The sequence below is a fragment of the Gossypium hirsutum genome, chromosome A08 (genome assembly GCF_007990345.1).
Source record: "Gossypium hirsutum isolate 1008001.06 chromosome A08, Gossypium_hirsutum_v2.1, whole genome shotgun sequence".
NCBI classification, from domain to species: domain Eukaryota; kingdom Viridiplantae; phylum Streptophyta; class Magnoliopsida; order Malvales; family Malvaceae; genus Gossypium; species Gossypium hirsutum.
In genome coordinates this window covers 107,576,687-107,591,871 of record NC_053431.1, presented here as the reverse complement: position 1 = coordinate 107,591,871, position 15,185 = coordinate 107,576,687, and the positions used below count along the sequence as shown (strand labels likewise).

At 35.9% G+C, this 15,185-nt stretch overlaps 2 non-coding genes across 2 annotated transcripts; one reads left to right on the top strand and one right to left on the bottom strand.

Annotated features, from left to right (window-relative positions):
* Positions 1–500: 500 nt before the first annotated feature.
* LOC121205585 (small nucleolar RNA R71) lies at positions 501–607 on the top strand. The gene has a single exon (XR_005900661.1). It is a non-coding gene; the product is annotated as a small nucleolar RNA R71 (small nucleolar RNA).
* A 2,788-nt stretch (positions 608–3,395) lies between these two features.
* LOC121205803 (small nucleolar RNA R71) lies at positions 3,396–3,502 on the bottom strand. The gene has a single exon (XR_005900877.1). It is a non-coding gene; the product is annotated as a small nucleolar RNA R71 (small nucleolar RNA).
* Between the last annotated feature and the right edge of the window lie 11,683 nt (positions 3,503–15,185).

Genomic DNA, 15,185 nt, shown 5'->3' with positions numbered 1-15,185 from the left:
CTGGGGGATGTTGTGGCCTTTGATTTCCTTGACCACCCCACGAGAAGTTGGGATGGTTCCTCCAACCTGCATTATAAGTGCTACTGTATGGGTTATTTTGAGGTCTAGAATTATTAGTACCCATATATTGAACTTGTTCCTCCTCGGTGCTGGGGTTGAAGGTTGGATAATCTGTGTGATGTACTCTTCCTCCATTTGAATCACACCTCATCACTGGATGTACCTGAGTAGAACCATACAAACCATCAATCTTTTTATTTAAAAGCTCTACCTGGTTAGATAGCATAGTAATCGTGTCGAGGTTGAAAACACTAGCAGCTTTCGTCGGCTTCATTCTCATGACTTGCCACTGATAGTTATTCAGTGACATCTCTTCAATAAATTCGTAAGCCCCTTCAGGTGTTTTGTTGTTCAATGTTCCACCAGCGGCTGCGTCGATAAGTTGCCTTGTTGAGGGATTCACACCGTTATAAAATGTCTGAACCTGCAGCCATAGAGATAACCCATGGTGAGGGCACCTTCTCAATAAGTCCTTGTATCTCTCCCATGCATCATAAAGAGTTTCTAAATTCATCTGTACAAAATAAGAGATATCATTCCTTAGTTTAGCCATTTTAGTCGGCTGAAAATATTTTAGTAAAAATTTTTTAGTCATTTGTTCCCAAGTTGTGATTGACCCTCATGGTAACGAGTTTAACCACTGTTTAGCTTTGTTCCTTAATGAGAATTGGAACAATCGAAGGTGAATGGCATCATCAGAAATGCCACTGATCTTAAAACTGTCGCAGAATTCCAGAAAGTTTGCTAAATGAGTGTTTAGATCCTCGTCCTGCAAACCATCAAACTGAACAAATTGTTGTATCATTTGAATCATGTTAGGTTTCAGTTCAAAATTATTTGCAGCAATAGTAGGTCTAACTATACTCGATTCAGCTCCTGTTAAAGTAGGTTTAGCATAATCATGCATAGTACGAGAGCAGGATCCTGATTTACTAGGTTTGCAACAACCACAGGAGGTAATGGATTATTTTGATTATCAGCCATCTCCTTGGTTGTGGTTTGAATATCGTCCTCTTGCCCTTCCTCTATGTATCGTAGGCTTCGCCTTATTTCTCTTTGATTTTTGCGAGCTGTGCTTTCGATCTCACTATCAAAAAGTAGAGGTCCTGACGGGTTTCTTCTAGTTATAAACTATAAAAACTTGCTAGAAGTAAATAAAAGAAAATTGAATAATTTAAGCAAAAATAAAATTAAATTTCAATAAAAATAAAAAATAGCTAAAGCAATAAAAATTAAGCGTTCCTAATATCTTAGTCCCCAGCAACGGCGCCAAAAATTTAATGGTTATGAAACTAACTAAAAATTCGACTTAAGGCAAGCGCACCTATCGAACAGTAGTATAGTTATGATGAGACTGGAAATATCGTATCCACAAGGACTAAAAGTACTAGTAATTACTATCTTTTTATTATCTAGCCTAAAATTTAAGAGAATGTTGTAAACTTAACTAATTATCTAATTAACTAAGATTACGACATAGATGAAAGTTGAAAAATACTTTTGAAAAACTAATTGAAAAGACAATTCCCAAGAAGGAATCCACCTAGACTTCACTTATTACCTTTGACTTAGATGATTTATTCACTTGATTCTGTAGAAATCCCTAATTTATGTTATTATCCCTTTCGAGACTAAAAACAACTTACTCTAGGTTGATTAATCGAAATCTCTTTCTAATTAAAACCCCTATTGTCTCATTAACTCGATCTATGGATTCCCTTATTAGATTTGATTCTAATCTGGCAGATTTATGTCATCCGATCTCTAGGATTGCATACAGCTCTGCTTAATTATGAATAATGAACTTTTCCTCCACCAAATAAGTACATAAAAAAAACCTGAATTAATATCCTGGAATATTAAAGCAAGAATTAAAACTCACAATTAAGAATAAGAATAAGTATTTATCATATAAATCAAAGAGTAACAAGATTCATCTTAAGTTTCATCTCCCTTAGGTATTTAGGGAGTTTGGTTCATAATATTAATAGAAAACATCTCAAAGTTTGGAAAATAACAAACATAAAGAAACCTAAAGAACTTCTAGGAAATTGGATGGAAATCTTCAGTCTTGATGTAGGTTCTAGCTCCGAGGTGATTCTGATGGCTATTCTCAAGTATTTTCTGCCTCCAACTCTGCGTCTCCTTTTTAATCCTCTTCTAGGGTGTTTATATAGGCTTTAAAATGCTTCCAAACCCTCAAAAGTGCCATTTTTCGAGTAGAACTAGACTTGGGTTCCAAACCCGTGTGCAGGTGCTCAAGCCGTGTGTAATTCTGAGTTAGTTTCTAGTCGACACGGTCATGACACACGGGCGTGTGGTCTGCCCGTGTGCCTCACACGGGCATGTGGATAACCCGTGTGGAAGTGCTTAGGCCGTGTGAAACACTGTTTTAAGCCCAATTTATTCGTTTTTTGCCCGTTTCTTGCTCTTTTTACTATCTTAAGCTCTCCTGAGTATAAAACATGAAATTAAAGGATTAGGAGCATCAAATTCACTAAAACCAAGGAAAAATCATTCATAAATATGCCAAGCATAGGGTAAAAATATGTATAAATTATGGTTTATCACTTGCCTTAGTCGAATTTTTAGTTAGTTTAGCAACCATCAAGTTTTTGGCGCCGTTGCCAGGGACTAAGATATTAGGAACGCTTGATTTTTATTACTTTAGCCATTTTTACTTTTATTGCAATTTACTTTTTGTTTTTAGTTTAATTTTTATTTTTAATTGCTTCTGGCAGATGTCTCTTGTATATGACAAGGAGGAACCCGTTAGGACCCTTGCTTTTTGACAGTGAGATCGAGAGCACAACTCGCAGAAACCGAAGAGAAATAACGCGAAGTCTACAATATATAGAGGAAGAGTGAGAGGACGATATCCATACTACAACCGAGGAGATGGCTGATAATCAGAATAATCCGCTACCTCCTGTGGTTGTTACAAATCCAGTAAATCAGGATCTTACTCCTCGTACTATGTATGATTATGCTAAACCTACTTTAACAGGAACCGGATTGAGTATAGTTAGGCCTGCTGTTGCTGCAAATAATTTTGAACTGAAACCTAACACTATTCAAATGATACAGCAGTTTGTTCAGTTTGATGGTTTGCAGGACGAGGATCTAAACACTCATTTAGCAAATTTTCTGGAATTCTGCGACACCTTTAAGATCAATAGCGTTTCTGATGATGCCATTCACCTTCGGTTGTTTCCATTTTCATTAAGGAATAAGGCTAAACAGTGGTTGAACTCGTTACCTTGGGGATCAATCACTATTTGGAGCAAATGATCAAAAAAATTTTACTCAAATATTTTTCGTCGGCTAAAACAGCTAAATTGAGGAATGATAACTCTTCTTTTGTGCGGATGGATTTAGAAACACTATATGATGCATGGAAGAGATACAAGGATTTATTGAGAATGTGCCCTCGCCATGGATTACCTTTATGGCTACAGGTTCAAACTTTCCACAATGGTTTAAATCCCTCAACGAGATAGATGGTCGATGCAGTGACCGATGGAACCTTAAATAATAAAACACCTGAAGAGGCTTATGAGTTCATTGAAGAGATGTCACTGAATAATTATCAGTGGCAAGTCATGAGGACAAAGCCTAATAAAGAAACCGGTGTTTTCAACCTCGACGTGGTCACCATGTTATCAAACCAGTTACAGCTCTTAAATAAAAAGATTGATGGCTTATGTGTCTCTACGCAGGTACATCCGGTGATGCAGTGCAGTACAAATGGAGGAGGAATGAATAATACAGAATGCCTAGCCTACGACCCTAGCACTACAAACGAACAAGTCAACTATATGAGTAACAATTCTAGACTTCAGAATAACCCCTATAGTAACACTTACAATGCAGGTTGGAAGAACCATCCCAACTTCTCTTGGGGTGGTCAAGGAAATCAAAGACCACAACCCCCTCCAGGTTTTCAACCACTTTACCAGCAGGAAAAGAAGCCGAACCTCAAGGAGATGTTAACAAAATTCATCTCGGTGTCAGAAACACGTTTCTAAAACACCGAAACAGTACTTAAAAATCAGCAAGCGTTGATTCAAGGTATCGAGACTCAAATAGGTCAGCTTGCTAAGTTGATCTCAGAAAGACCACAAGGTAGCTTGCTCAGCAACACCGAGGCTAACCCAAGAGAGCAGCTTCATGCAATTACCGTTCAATATGAAGTAGGGTTAGTTGAGTCCACACGAGAACCAAGGCAAGAAACTATAGTAAGCCAAAATAAGGTGGACGAAAGCCAGAACAAACAAAAATCGATAAGCAGAAAATACATACCTTGTGTGCCATACCCTAAAGCGATAAATAAAGACCGCACAGACGAACAATTCGGTAAATTTCTTAACATCTTAAAAAAGTTACATATTAACTTACCATTTATTGAAGCTCTTTCGCAGATGCCCAATTCAGTGAAATTTTTAAAGGAGCTTCTAGCAAACAAATGGAAATTAGATGATTCTTCGCATGTGGAATTAAATGCAGTCTGCTCAGCAATTTTACAAAATAAACTTCCCAACAAGTTAAAGGATCCAGAGAGTTTTACTATTCCTTGTTTACTCGGTAGTTTAAATGTTGATAATGCTTTAGCCGATTTAGGGGCAAGTATAAATGTCATGCCCTATAAAATGTTTAAACAAATAGGTATTGGGAAACCTAAACAAACTAGGATGAGTATACAACTGGCAGATAAAACTTTAGATTTCCTAGGGGTATTGTTGAGGACGTGCTCGTTAAGATTGATAAATTCATTTTCCCAGTAGACTTTGTTGTTTTAGATATAGAATAGGACAATTACATTCCTTTAATCTTGGGACGACCCTTTTTAGTGACTGCTAGGACTATTATTGATGTTGGTATAGGAGAATTAACACTTCGTGTAGGTGATGGCACGATTAAACTTCAAGCTCGTGACTCTGTTAGACTATCTAGTGATCGAGATGATATTATGAGTTCTTTCCATGAGAACAACATGTTGGCTCAGATTGTTGTGTAGGAAATCCTTAGGGATAAAGTGATGGAGCCACGAACAACTCTTGAGGGACGAAGATTACAAAATTGAGGAACTAGATGAATTGCGAACAACAGTTAAGAAGAAACCAGGGATACACGATGAATCAAGACAGTGCCATGAAAAACCTAAAGATGAGTCGAATCAACTTAAGGTTGGAGACAAAGTACTGTTAGATGAAACAGACCCTAGTGTTGCCACTTCTGAACCTAATGGAGCAACTCTTTTTTCGGTACTCAACGTTTTCCCATATGGTACAATCGAGGTAACTCATCCCAAATTCGATATTTTTAAGGTAAATAGTACTCATCTAAAACCTTATTTTGATAAGATTGATAGCAGGGATGAAGAGTTTCAACTCCTCGAACCACCATGACCGTGCAAATATGAGGTAAGTCGAGCTTAGACTATAAATAAGCACTTCTCGGGAGGTAACCCGAGCACTAACACCACTAATCCGTTTATTTTATTTATTTTTTATTTTTTTACAGGTACAGTAACCCACACGGCTTGGACACACGGGCGTGTCCTTGGCCGTGTGGAAACAGGGCTGAAATGTCCCTAAAAAAGACATATTTCTTTTTCTCCAAATTTTCCCAACCAGTAGCTGCCACAAGTCCCTCCCCCTCCATCTCCGACTAACCGCCGACCACCACACTCCCCTTCCTTTTTTTTCCTTCATTTCCTCCCTACCGCCACCATTTCTCTCTCTTCTTCTTTCTTTCTTTCCCTTTCGTTTCCCTTTTCCCTTTCATCCTCTTCAACCGACCACCCACCACCCCGTCAACCCCCTTCTCTCCTGCACAAAATGCCAACCTCTGTTCGGTCCACACCACTCCAACCAGCCACCGCCATCAGCACCTCCGATCACTGCCCGTGGAATACTATGACAAATACACGAGGCCAGAAAACTACCGTCCCCACTTTGAAAAAGCGAAAGGGTCCTGGCGCAACCTCCTCGAGTGCCTTAACCGAAGCTCGTCACCCTCTACTTCGATTCTTGTTAGGCCCACAAGATGACTTGTTTCAGCTTCTTCGAGTGCAACCATTAGGAGTGGGCTGCTGCATAGATTGGACCGCCTTGGAGCAGGTCCAACTTGCCCACCTTGTTCGATTCCATCTCACCACTGCTCCGTGGGATTGATTTTTTGCGATTATTGAGCCCACCTATTCGGAGCTTACCTTGGAATTTTGCACTACTTTCCATCTTCAGCATGTGATGAATACCCGTGACGAGGCCGATACTATCATTTTCAGACTTGGTGGACTCATAAGACACATGAGTGTACCAGAGTTTGGAGCTGCTTTGGGCCTCTACACGGAGGAGTTTATGGCTTCCGAGGCTTTTTTACATATTCACCGACACATACACCACTCGCCTTCCTGCTGTTGGGCTACCTTATGGTGAGTATGTTCCCTATGACGCAAGTTGTTCAAAGCCGACTTCTCTTCTTCCAGCACTACGCTACATCCATGCCACCTTGGATCACACCTTGATTGGGAGAAAAGAGAGCACCAACGTCATTAGCACCATCGATGCTTACTTTTTATGGAGCATGGCTACTGGTCATGTATTCGATTTGGCATACTTTATTACCCTTGCTTTTTGCCACCAGACAGACCGCCATAGGAGGGGCCCCATCTGCCTTGGTCCATATGTGACTCACCTAGCTCGACACTTCAACCTTTTCGATATTCCAGAGATGTCTTCGACACTCATACTAGCAGGCCAGATGTTTCCTCAAGGAATTTCCAGTGTGATCCACATAAGGATGATAGAGCGAAACCATGGATTCGACCCTCCTCAGTACAGACCTGTTCACTCTTATAATCAGGATAAGCTAGAGGACATTACTAATGATGTCTCTCTCCCTCACGAGGACCCTCACCCACCGCAACCACCGAGTTGCTGACTTTCTGCAGCCACTTTGACCGATATATCCGAGCGACTCACTCGCTTCGAGCAATAGTGTTTTGCGAGGTTCGACAGCATCTAGGCAACTCTACAGCAGATCTGTCAGCACTTCCACATCTCGCCTCCACCACCACCACCACCTCGTGACCCTGACGCATCTGAGATGAGGACTTCTGAGTCCATTTATTTTTATTTTATTTTATTTTATTTTTGTTTTTATTTTTGTTTTTATTTATTTTTTGAAGACTTCTGTTTTATATTTTGAACTACGTTTATCTTTATGGTTATTATCAAATAATCCCTTAATTCTCTTCCACAGTGGTGTTTATTGATACGTGATATTCGTGACAGGTTTTAAATATTTATAATGAATCGTTCTTGAAACTAACTATTATCACGATGAAGGCAAGTGTATTTATCGTACAGTAGTATAGCTTTAGTAAGACCGGATTGTCGAGCCCAAAAGAACTAAAAATACTAGTAATGATTATCTTTTTATTATCTAGCCTAAGAATAATGGGGTTTGTTTTAACTAGCTAATTAACTAAACTAATAATTCACAGAAAATAGAATTGGGGAATTACTTTTGGAAAACTCGATTGATTGAGACAATACCCAAGGAAAAATCCCCCTAGACTTCACTTGTTATTTGATTCTGAATCGGACGATTAATTCATTTGACTTGATCCGTAGAAATCCCTAAGTTATATTATTATCTCTCTCGACTAACAACGTCTAACCTTAGGTTGAATAATTGAAATCTCTTTCTAATTAACTCCCTAGGGTTGCATTAACTCGATCTATGGATCCCCTTATTAGGTTTCACCCTAATCTGGTAAAATCTTGTCACCCTATCTCTAGGCGCGCAACCAACTCCGCTTAATTATGACAAATGTACTCTTAGACAGGGTCTATTCCTCTTCTAAATAAGAGCTTAACTTGAATCAATATCCTGAAATATCAAAAAAGAATTAAGAACACATAATTAAGAACAAGTCAAATATTTATCATACAATTCAGATAATAATAACAAGATCTGTCTTAGGTTTCATTCCCCTTAGGTATTTAGGGGTTTTAGTTCATAACTAAAAAGGTAAACATCTCAGAAGAATAATGAATACGAAACATAAAGAAAAACCCAAAACTCCTAAAGGAAAATTGAGAGGAGATTTTCAATCTTGATGATGAATCTGGCTTCTGAGATGGATCAATCGGCTTTCCTTAAGCAATTCCCTGCTTCCCTCTCTGTGTCTCCTTTCCTCCTCCTCTAGGGTGTATTTATAGGCTTTGGAATGCCTAAGAACCTTCAAAATTGGCTTTTTCCGAATTGGACTAAACTTGGGCTCGGTAGGGACACGCCCGTGTGTGATTACTTCAGGCCGTGGTCAAGCCTGTTAAAGAGGCACGGGCATGTGATCCACCTGTGTGAGTCGTGCTTCGATTCTGCCAAATTGACACGGCCGTGTTGTCTACCTGTGTGAGGAGGTCCAGGCCGTGTTGATTTCGTACGTTGGCCAATTTTCTCCATTTTTGGCCCGTTTCTCGTTCCTTTCACTCTCCTATGCTCACCTAAGTATAAAACATGAAATTAAGGCATTAGGAGCATCAAATTCACCAATTTAAGGAAAAATTATCCATAAAATGTGCTAAGCATGGGATAGAAATATGTATAAATTATGGTTTATCATTTATTTTCTTAGAAGTAACTCAGAATCATGCATTTCATTAGCCTTATCTACAACTCTAGCTATCACCATTCAAAGGATTTCATCAAAAACATTCAGGGCAGTTTCGCTTATCTCCCTCTCTTCTGATTCTATGCTTATATTATCATTATCTATATTCGTACATTAAGGACAATGTACATCTTAACTGTGGGGAGGTTATTTATATGTTTATTAAAAAATCCCTAAATTTTTATCTTGTTCTCAAATAATTTTCTCATATTATTATTAGAGTGAATTCTGATTGATTTATAATTTTTGTTGATATGTTTTAAATTAAATCATAGGTAATTGTACATTGATTGTTTAACCTTAAGATATTATAGAATCAAGCATGATAACTTGACTTTTGAGAACTAAAATTCCCAGGTTGTTTCCCTGAATTGAAGTATTATTTTGAAGTTCTGAATTCACAGGGTTGACATCAAAAACCATAATTTTTGTGAGATCTTGAGTCTTTAGAGCATATATCTTTTCTTACTCACTTTTATTGTTGCTTATGAGTATGTCAATACTGATTTGTTATTCTAGAGCTTGCTTCGATTATACATGTCGAGACCACAGCATTGATTTGATATACCGAAATGATAAAGGCACTTAGGTTTTAACCCACTTACCCCATAAAAAGCCTACCTACATAATTGACCTTTAGTGAACCTCTTTGAGCCTTAACCATTGTTTCTTGATTTTCCCCTTAATGTTAACCCACAACTTAACCCTTTTTGATTCGTTAAGAATTTCTCCCTTTTCATTGATTCCTTTTTATTGAGATTTGATTTGATTAGCTAGCTAACTAATGTTCATTCATTTAGTTGCTGAATTATTTTTTATTATTTACTTTCCATTATTGTACTTGTTCTTATTCTTAAAAAAAAATCGTATATTTATATTCATATAATTACATATTGTTATAAAGAGCTTGGATAAGTTAAAGTTATTATTTTGAGAAAAGAAAGCTCATTTCATTAGTTTTGGATAATTTTAATTCTGGTAATTGTTTGTAATTTAGTAATTAGCTTTAATATTCCAATTTTGGTAACTTATTAAATTAATCTCGATTTTAACCCTCTTTTTTAGCCTTTATCCACACCATTAACCCAAGCCCCATTACAACCCCGTTAAAGACCTTTTGATTCGTGTATCATCTCATTTATAGTGGGGGAGATTTGATTTTCATGCAAGCCTATGGTAATAACTTTTCATGTTTGACTATTGAGTGCTTAATTATTGAACCATAAACACTTCGAGTGATTTGAGTGAATCCTTAGTGAGGATGTCAACTCTTGTCAATTTGGAATTAAAGGTGATTAACATACGATTTTATGATTAAAATGCTCAACTTGGATTGTTTGAAACTTTAATGTTCTTTCAGTAAAATTCTCAATGTGTGATTATCTGTGGATTACTTTGAAACATTATTGATGAGAATTATAAGTTGAAAAGAATTTATTTTAATTGTGAGTTGAGGATTTTGCTTGAGGACAAGCAAATCCGTAAGTGTGGGGATATTTGATAAGCCATAATATATATATTTATCCTATGATTGGCATATTTTTGGATAATTTATCATAAGATTTAGTGAATTTGATGCTCCTAATCCTTTAATTTTATTTTTTTATAATTAGATGAGCATAGGAAGGTGAAAAGAGCAAGAAACAGGCTAAAAACGGAAAAATTGGGCTTATCTCAGTATTTCACATGGCCTAGGTATTTTTACACGGGTAAACCACACGCCCGTGTGATACACACGGGCAAGCCACACGCCCGTGTGTCATGGCCGTGTCTACTAAAAACTAGCTCAGAATTACACACGGTCTGAACACCATCACATGGGCGTGCCACACGGCCGTGCCCCTGTCGATCCCAATTCTAATTCTAGTTAGAAAGGGCTAATTTTGAGGGTTTTGAAGCTTTCCAAAGTCTATATAAACACCCTAGAAGAGGATTAAAGGGGACACGCAGAGTAGAAAGGAGAAAATACTCAAGGACAGCCATCGGAATCAACTCAGAAGTAGGAGCTACTTCAAGACTGAAGATCTCCATTCAATTTTTGTAGAAGTTCTTTGGGTTTCTTTATGTTTTGTTGTTGTCCCAATTTTGAGATGTTTTCCATTATTATGAACTAAACTCCCTAAATACCTAAGGGAGATGAAACCTAAGACAGATCTTATTATTATTTGAATTATATGATAAATACTTGTTCTTATTCTTGATTGTGAGATTTAATCCTTGTTTTAATATTTCAAGATATTAATTTAGGTTTTGATGTGCTTATTCAGTGGAGCAAAAGTTCCTGTTTAAGAGTAGATCGTTTATAATTAAGTGGAGTTGCATGCAATCCTAGAGATAGGACAACATAAATCTGTCGGATTAGAGTCAAATATAATAAGGGAATCCATAGATCGAGTTAATGCGACAATAGATGTTTTAATTAGAAAGAGATTTCGACTAATCAACCTAGAGTCAGTTGTTATTAGTCTCAAGAGAGATATTAACATAAATCAGGAATTTCTACGGAATAAGTCAAGTAAATAAATTGTCTAATTCAGAAGTGATAAGTGAAGTCTAGGTGGATTTTTCCTTGGGTATTATCTCCACATCGATTTTCTAAAAAGTATTTTCCAATTTTTTATCTCAGTTGTAATTTTAGTTAACTAGATAATTAGTCTTAGTTTAAAACATTCTCTTAATTGTTAGGCTAGATAATAAAAAGATAGTAATTACTAGTACTTTTAGTCTTTGTGGATACGATATTTCTAGTCTCACCATAACCATACTACTGTTCGATAGGTGCACTTGCCTTAGTCAAATTTTTAGTTAGTTTAGCGACCATCAAAAACTTTTAAAAATACTCGATCACCCACTGCATATTCTATGTCTCTTCGTTTCAAATCCGCATATGACTTCTGATGGTCTGAAGCAGCTTTTAGACTATCTCGAATAATCTGAACTTTCTTTTCAGTTTCCCGAATCAAATCAACCCCAACTATTTTTTATTCACTCAATTCAGACCAACACAATGGAGTCCTGCATTTCATACCATAAAGAGCTTCAAATGGTGCCATTTTTATTCTAAACTGATAGCTATTGCTCTAAGCAAACTCAGCAAAGGTAAATACCTTTCCCAACTGTCACCAAACTCGAGTATACAACATCTTAACATATCTTCTAATATTTGAATCACTCGCTCTGACTGTCCATCTCTTTGAGGATGAAATGTTGTACTAAAATTCAATTTGGTATCTAAAACTTTTTACAGTTTATTCTAAAATCTTGAAGTAAACCTCGGATCCCGATCCGAAATGATAGATACTGGAACTCCATGTAGTCTCACAATCTCTGACATATATAACTCTGTTAACTTTTCAAGTGAAAAATCTGTTCTGACTGGAATAAAGTGTGCTGATTTTGTCACTCTATCAACAACCACCCATATCGAATCTTTCTTTCTTGGAGTCATAGGCAATCCTGACACAAAAGCCATTGTAACATGCTCCCACTTCCATTCAGGAATCATAATGGGTTGTAATAAACTTGTTAGCACTTGATGCTCTACTTTAACTTGCTGACAAATCAAACATTTTATAGTAAATTCTGAAATTTCTCTTTTCATACCAAGCCACGAATATATCTTTTTCAGATCACCATACATTTTTGTATTGCCCAGATGAATAGAATACATACTATTATGTGCTTCAGAAAGAATATCATTCTTCAAATCAAAATTATTTGGAACACAAATCATATTATGATAATGCAACATACTTCATCATCAATACTGAACTCTGAATCTAAATTATCTCGAACCATCTGTCATTTTAGCACCAATTTTGGATCTTCATCCTACAGCTTCTGAATTTTTTGAAGGAACATTGGTTTTACTTTCAATTCTACTAATACAACACCTTTTTTGTTAAAAGCCAAATGTGCATTCACTGCCCGAAATGCAAATAAGGATGACTTTGGACTAAGTGCATCAGAAACTACATTAGCTTTCCCTAGATGATAGTCAATAACCAAATCATAATATTTCGGCAACTTTAACCACCGTCTCTGTCTTAAGTTCAGTTCCTTCTGAGTCATCAAGTATTTCAAATTTTTGTGATCCGTATAAATGTAACACTTCTCACCATATAAATAATGTCTCCAAATTTTTAAAGCAAAAACAATTGCAGCTAACTCAAGATCATGTGTAGGGTAATTCTTTTCATGTGGTTTTAACTGCCGTGAAGCATAAGCCACCACCTTTCCCGACTGCATTAACACACAACCCAAACCATTTAAAGATGCATCACTGTACACAACATATGGTATACCTGATTCTGGTTGAGTCAAGACTGGAGCTTCTGTTAATATTTTCTTTAATTGATCAAAGCTTTACTAACATTCATCAGACCACACAAACTCAACATTCTTCTATAATAAACGAGTCATTAGTGAAGCAATCATGGAAAAATTCTTTACAAATCGGCGATAGTACCCTGCTAATCTTAGAAAACTTAGCACTTCAGTTACATTCTTCGGTGTTTTCCAATTCACCACTACTGAAACTTTACTTGGATCCATACGAATTCCTTCAGCTGATACAATATGACCCAAAAATCCAACCTCATGAAGCCAAAACTCACATTTACTAAATTTTGCACATAACTGCTTTTTCTCTCAAAGTCTTAATATTTGAAATTGAATGTGAACAAATTGAAATTGAATGTGATTTGAATTAAGTAATTGAATTATGAATTATGTGAATATTTTAAAGGATATTGATTGGAAACTAAGATTGATTTGAATTGAATCAAATTGAATTAAATTGAATGAAGAAAATATGTGAGTATTTGAAATGTATATTGATTGAAAAGTAATTAGTGATTTAAATTTGATTGGAAAGTAAATTAAAAGTATGAATTGAATAAAAGTGAATTAAATTATGAATATGTGTGAATATGTAAATTGTGATTGAATTGAAAGTGAATTTGAAATAGAAAAATGATTTGAATACCCTATTAACTAGTCGGGCTGAGTCGGATATAGTTGGCATACCATAGGATTGGAAGAGTACGGAGGCATTACCGATCAGGCACTTTCTGTGTAGTTTTAGGCACCTCATGTGTCGTTTCAGGCACTTTATGTGTAGTATACTGCTTATGATATATTGATCAGGTACTGAGTACCGTTTTAGGCACAATGTGCCATACTGGTGTGTTTGGTTAGAATCTGTGTATTCGCCAAGGTCCGGGTTTGTTAATAGAGTGAATAACTAAAATGAGAAAATTAAATAAATTTGATTGATTGTACTATTAAAAATATGAGAAAGAAATTATGAGTTAAATTGTGAATTGAATTGAAATGTGAGATTTGAAGTATGAACTTAAGGTTCATGAATTTGCTAAAATATCGAATAATTGATATTGAAATCAATTGAATAAATGAAATGAGAAAATCAAATGAATTTAATCGATTGAATAATTGAAAGTATGAGAAAGAGAAAATATGAATTGATATGTGAATTGAATTTGAGATATGAGATTTGAAAGCATGAACCTAAAGTTCATGAATTGATCAAAATGCAAAGTGCTGATATATGATAATTGTTGATAAATTGTTATAAATAAGCTATTAAGTTGAATTTAAAATTTGTTCTTATGATTTACTATATTACAAGTTGATGATAAAATTTATTAAAATTATATTGTTTGAATTATGGTAATACCACTGAGTATATGCATAATCAGCGTACGGTTGTTTCCGTGCGCAGGTCAGTAGAAGTCAAGGTCCCGGTTTAGCATCTAAAGCAATCCCGACTTCAGTACAAAATTGGTGATGTAATCTTCCTTTTGGTGAAAGTGGCATGTACTTAGGTGTAGTATAGGTCATGTATATAAGTCAAGTAATTTTGGTTGTAGGGAATGGTATATAATGTTTGAATTTAGATTTAATGAAATGGTATGAAAATTTATATTATATACATGGTATAATTGGTGCTAAAATTGGAATGAATGAAATTATAAGTTATTTTTTTTAATGGTAATATGATTGTTCATAGAGTAAATTATCAAATTAATCTTATAAGTATGATTTAAATACAATTAAATATGAAATTGCATTGGTTGAAATATTGGTTTTGAATTGGTCTCGGTTTGAAACTTGTAGGGGATGTTAGATATTTATAAAGAGGTTATATTGAGTTCACAAAAAAAAATAATAAAATAAAAATTCTAGAGCACCGAACAAGTCCCGATTCACCCCTATTACATATTTTTGGGCCTCGAGGGTCCATTAAAAGGACTTTATGATTAAATTATATTAAGTTTGTTAATTAATTATGAATTATTCGTAAGTTGTTCGATTTGTCTGATAATGCTCCGTAACTCTGTTCCGGCGACGTTTAGGGTTAGGTAGTGTTACATGCTAAGCTTTCGTTGAGAGTGAAAGTACAGTCTCTGAACCTTCCAAG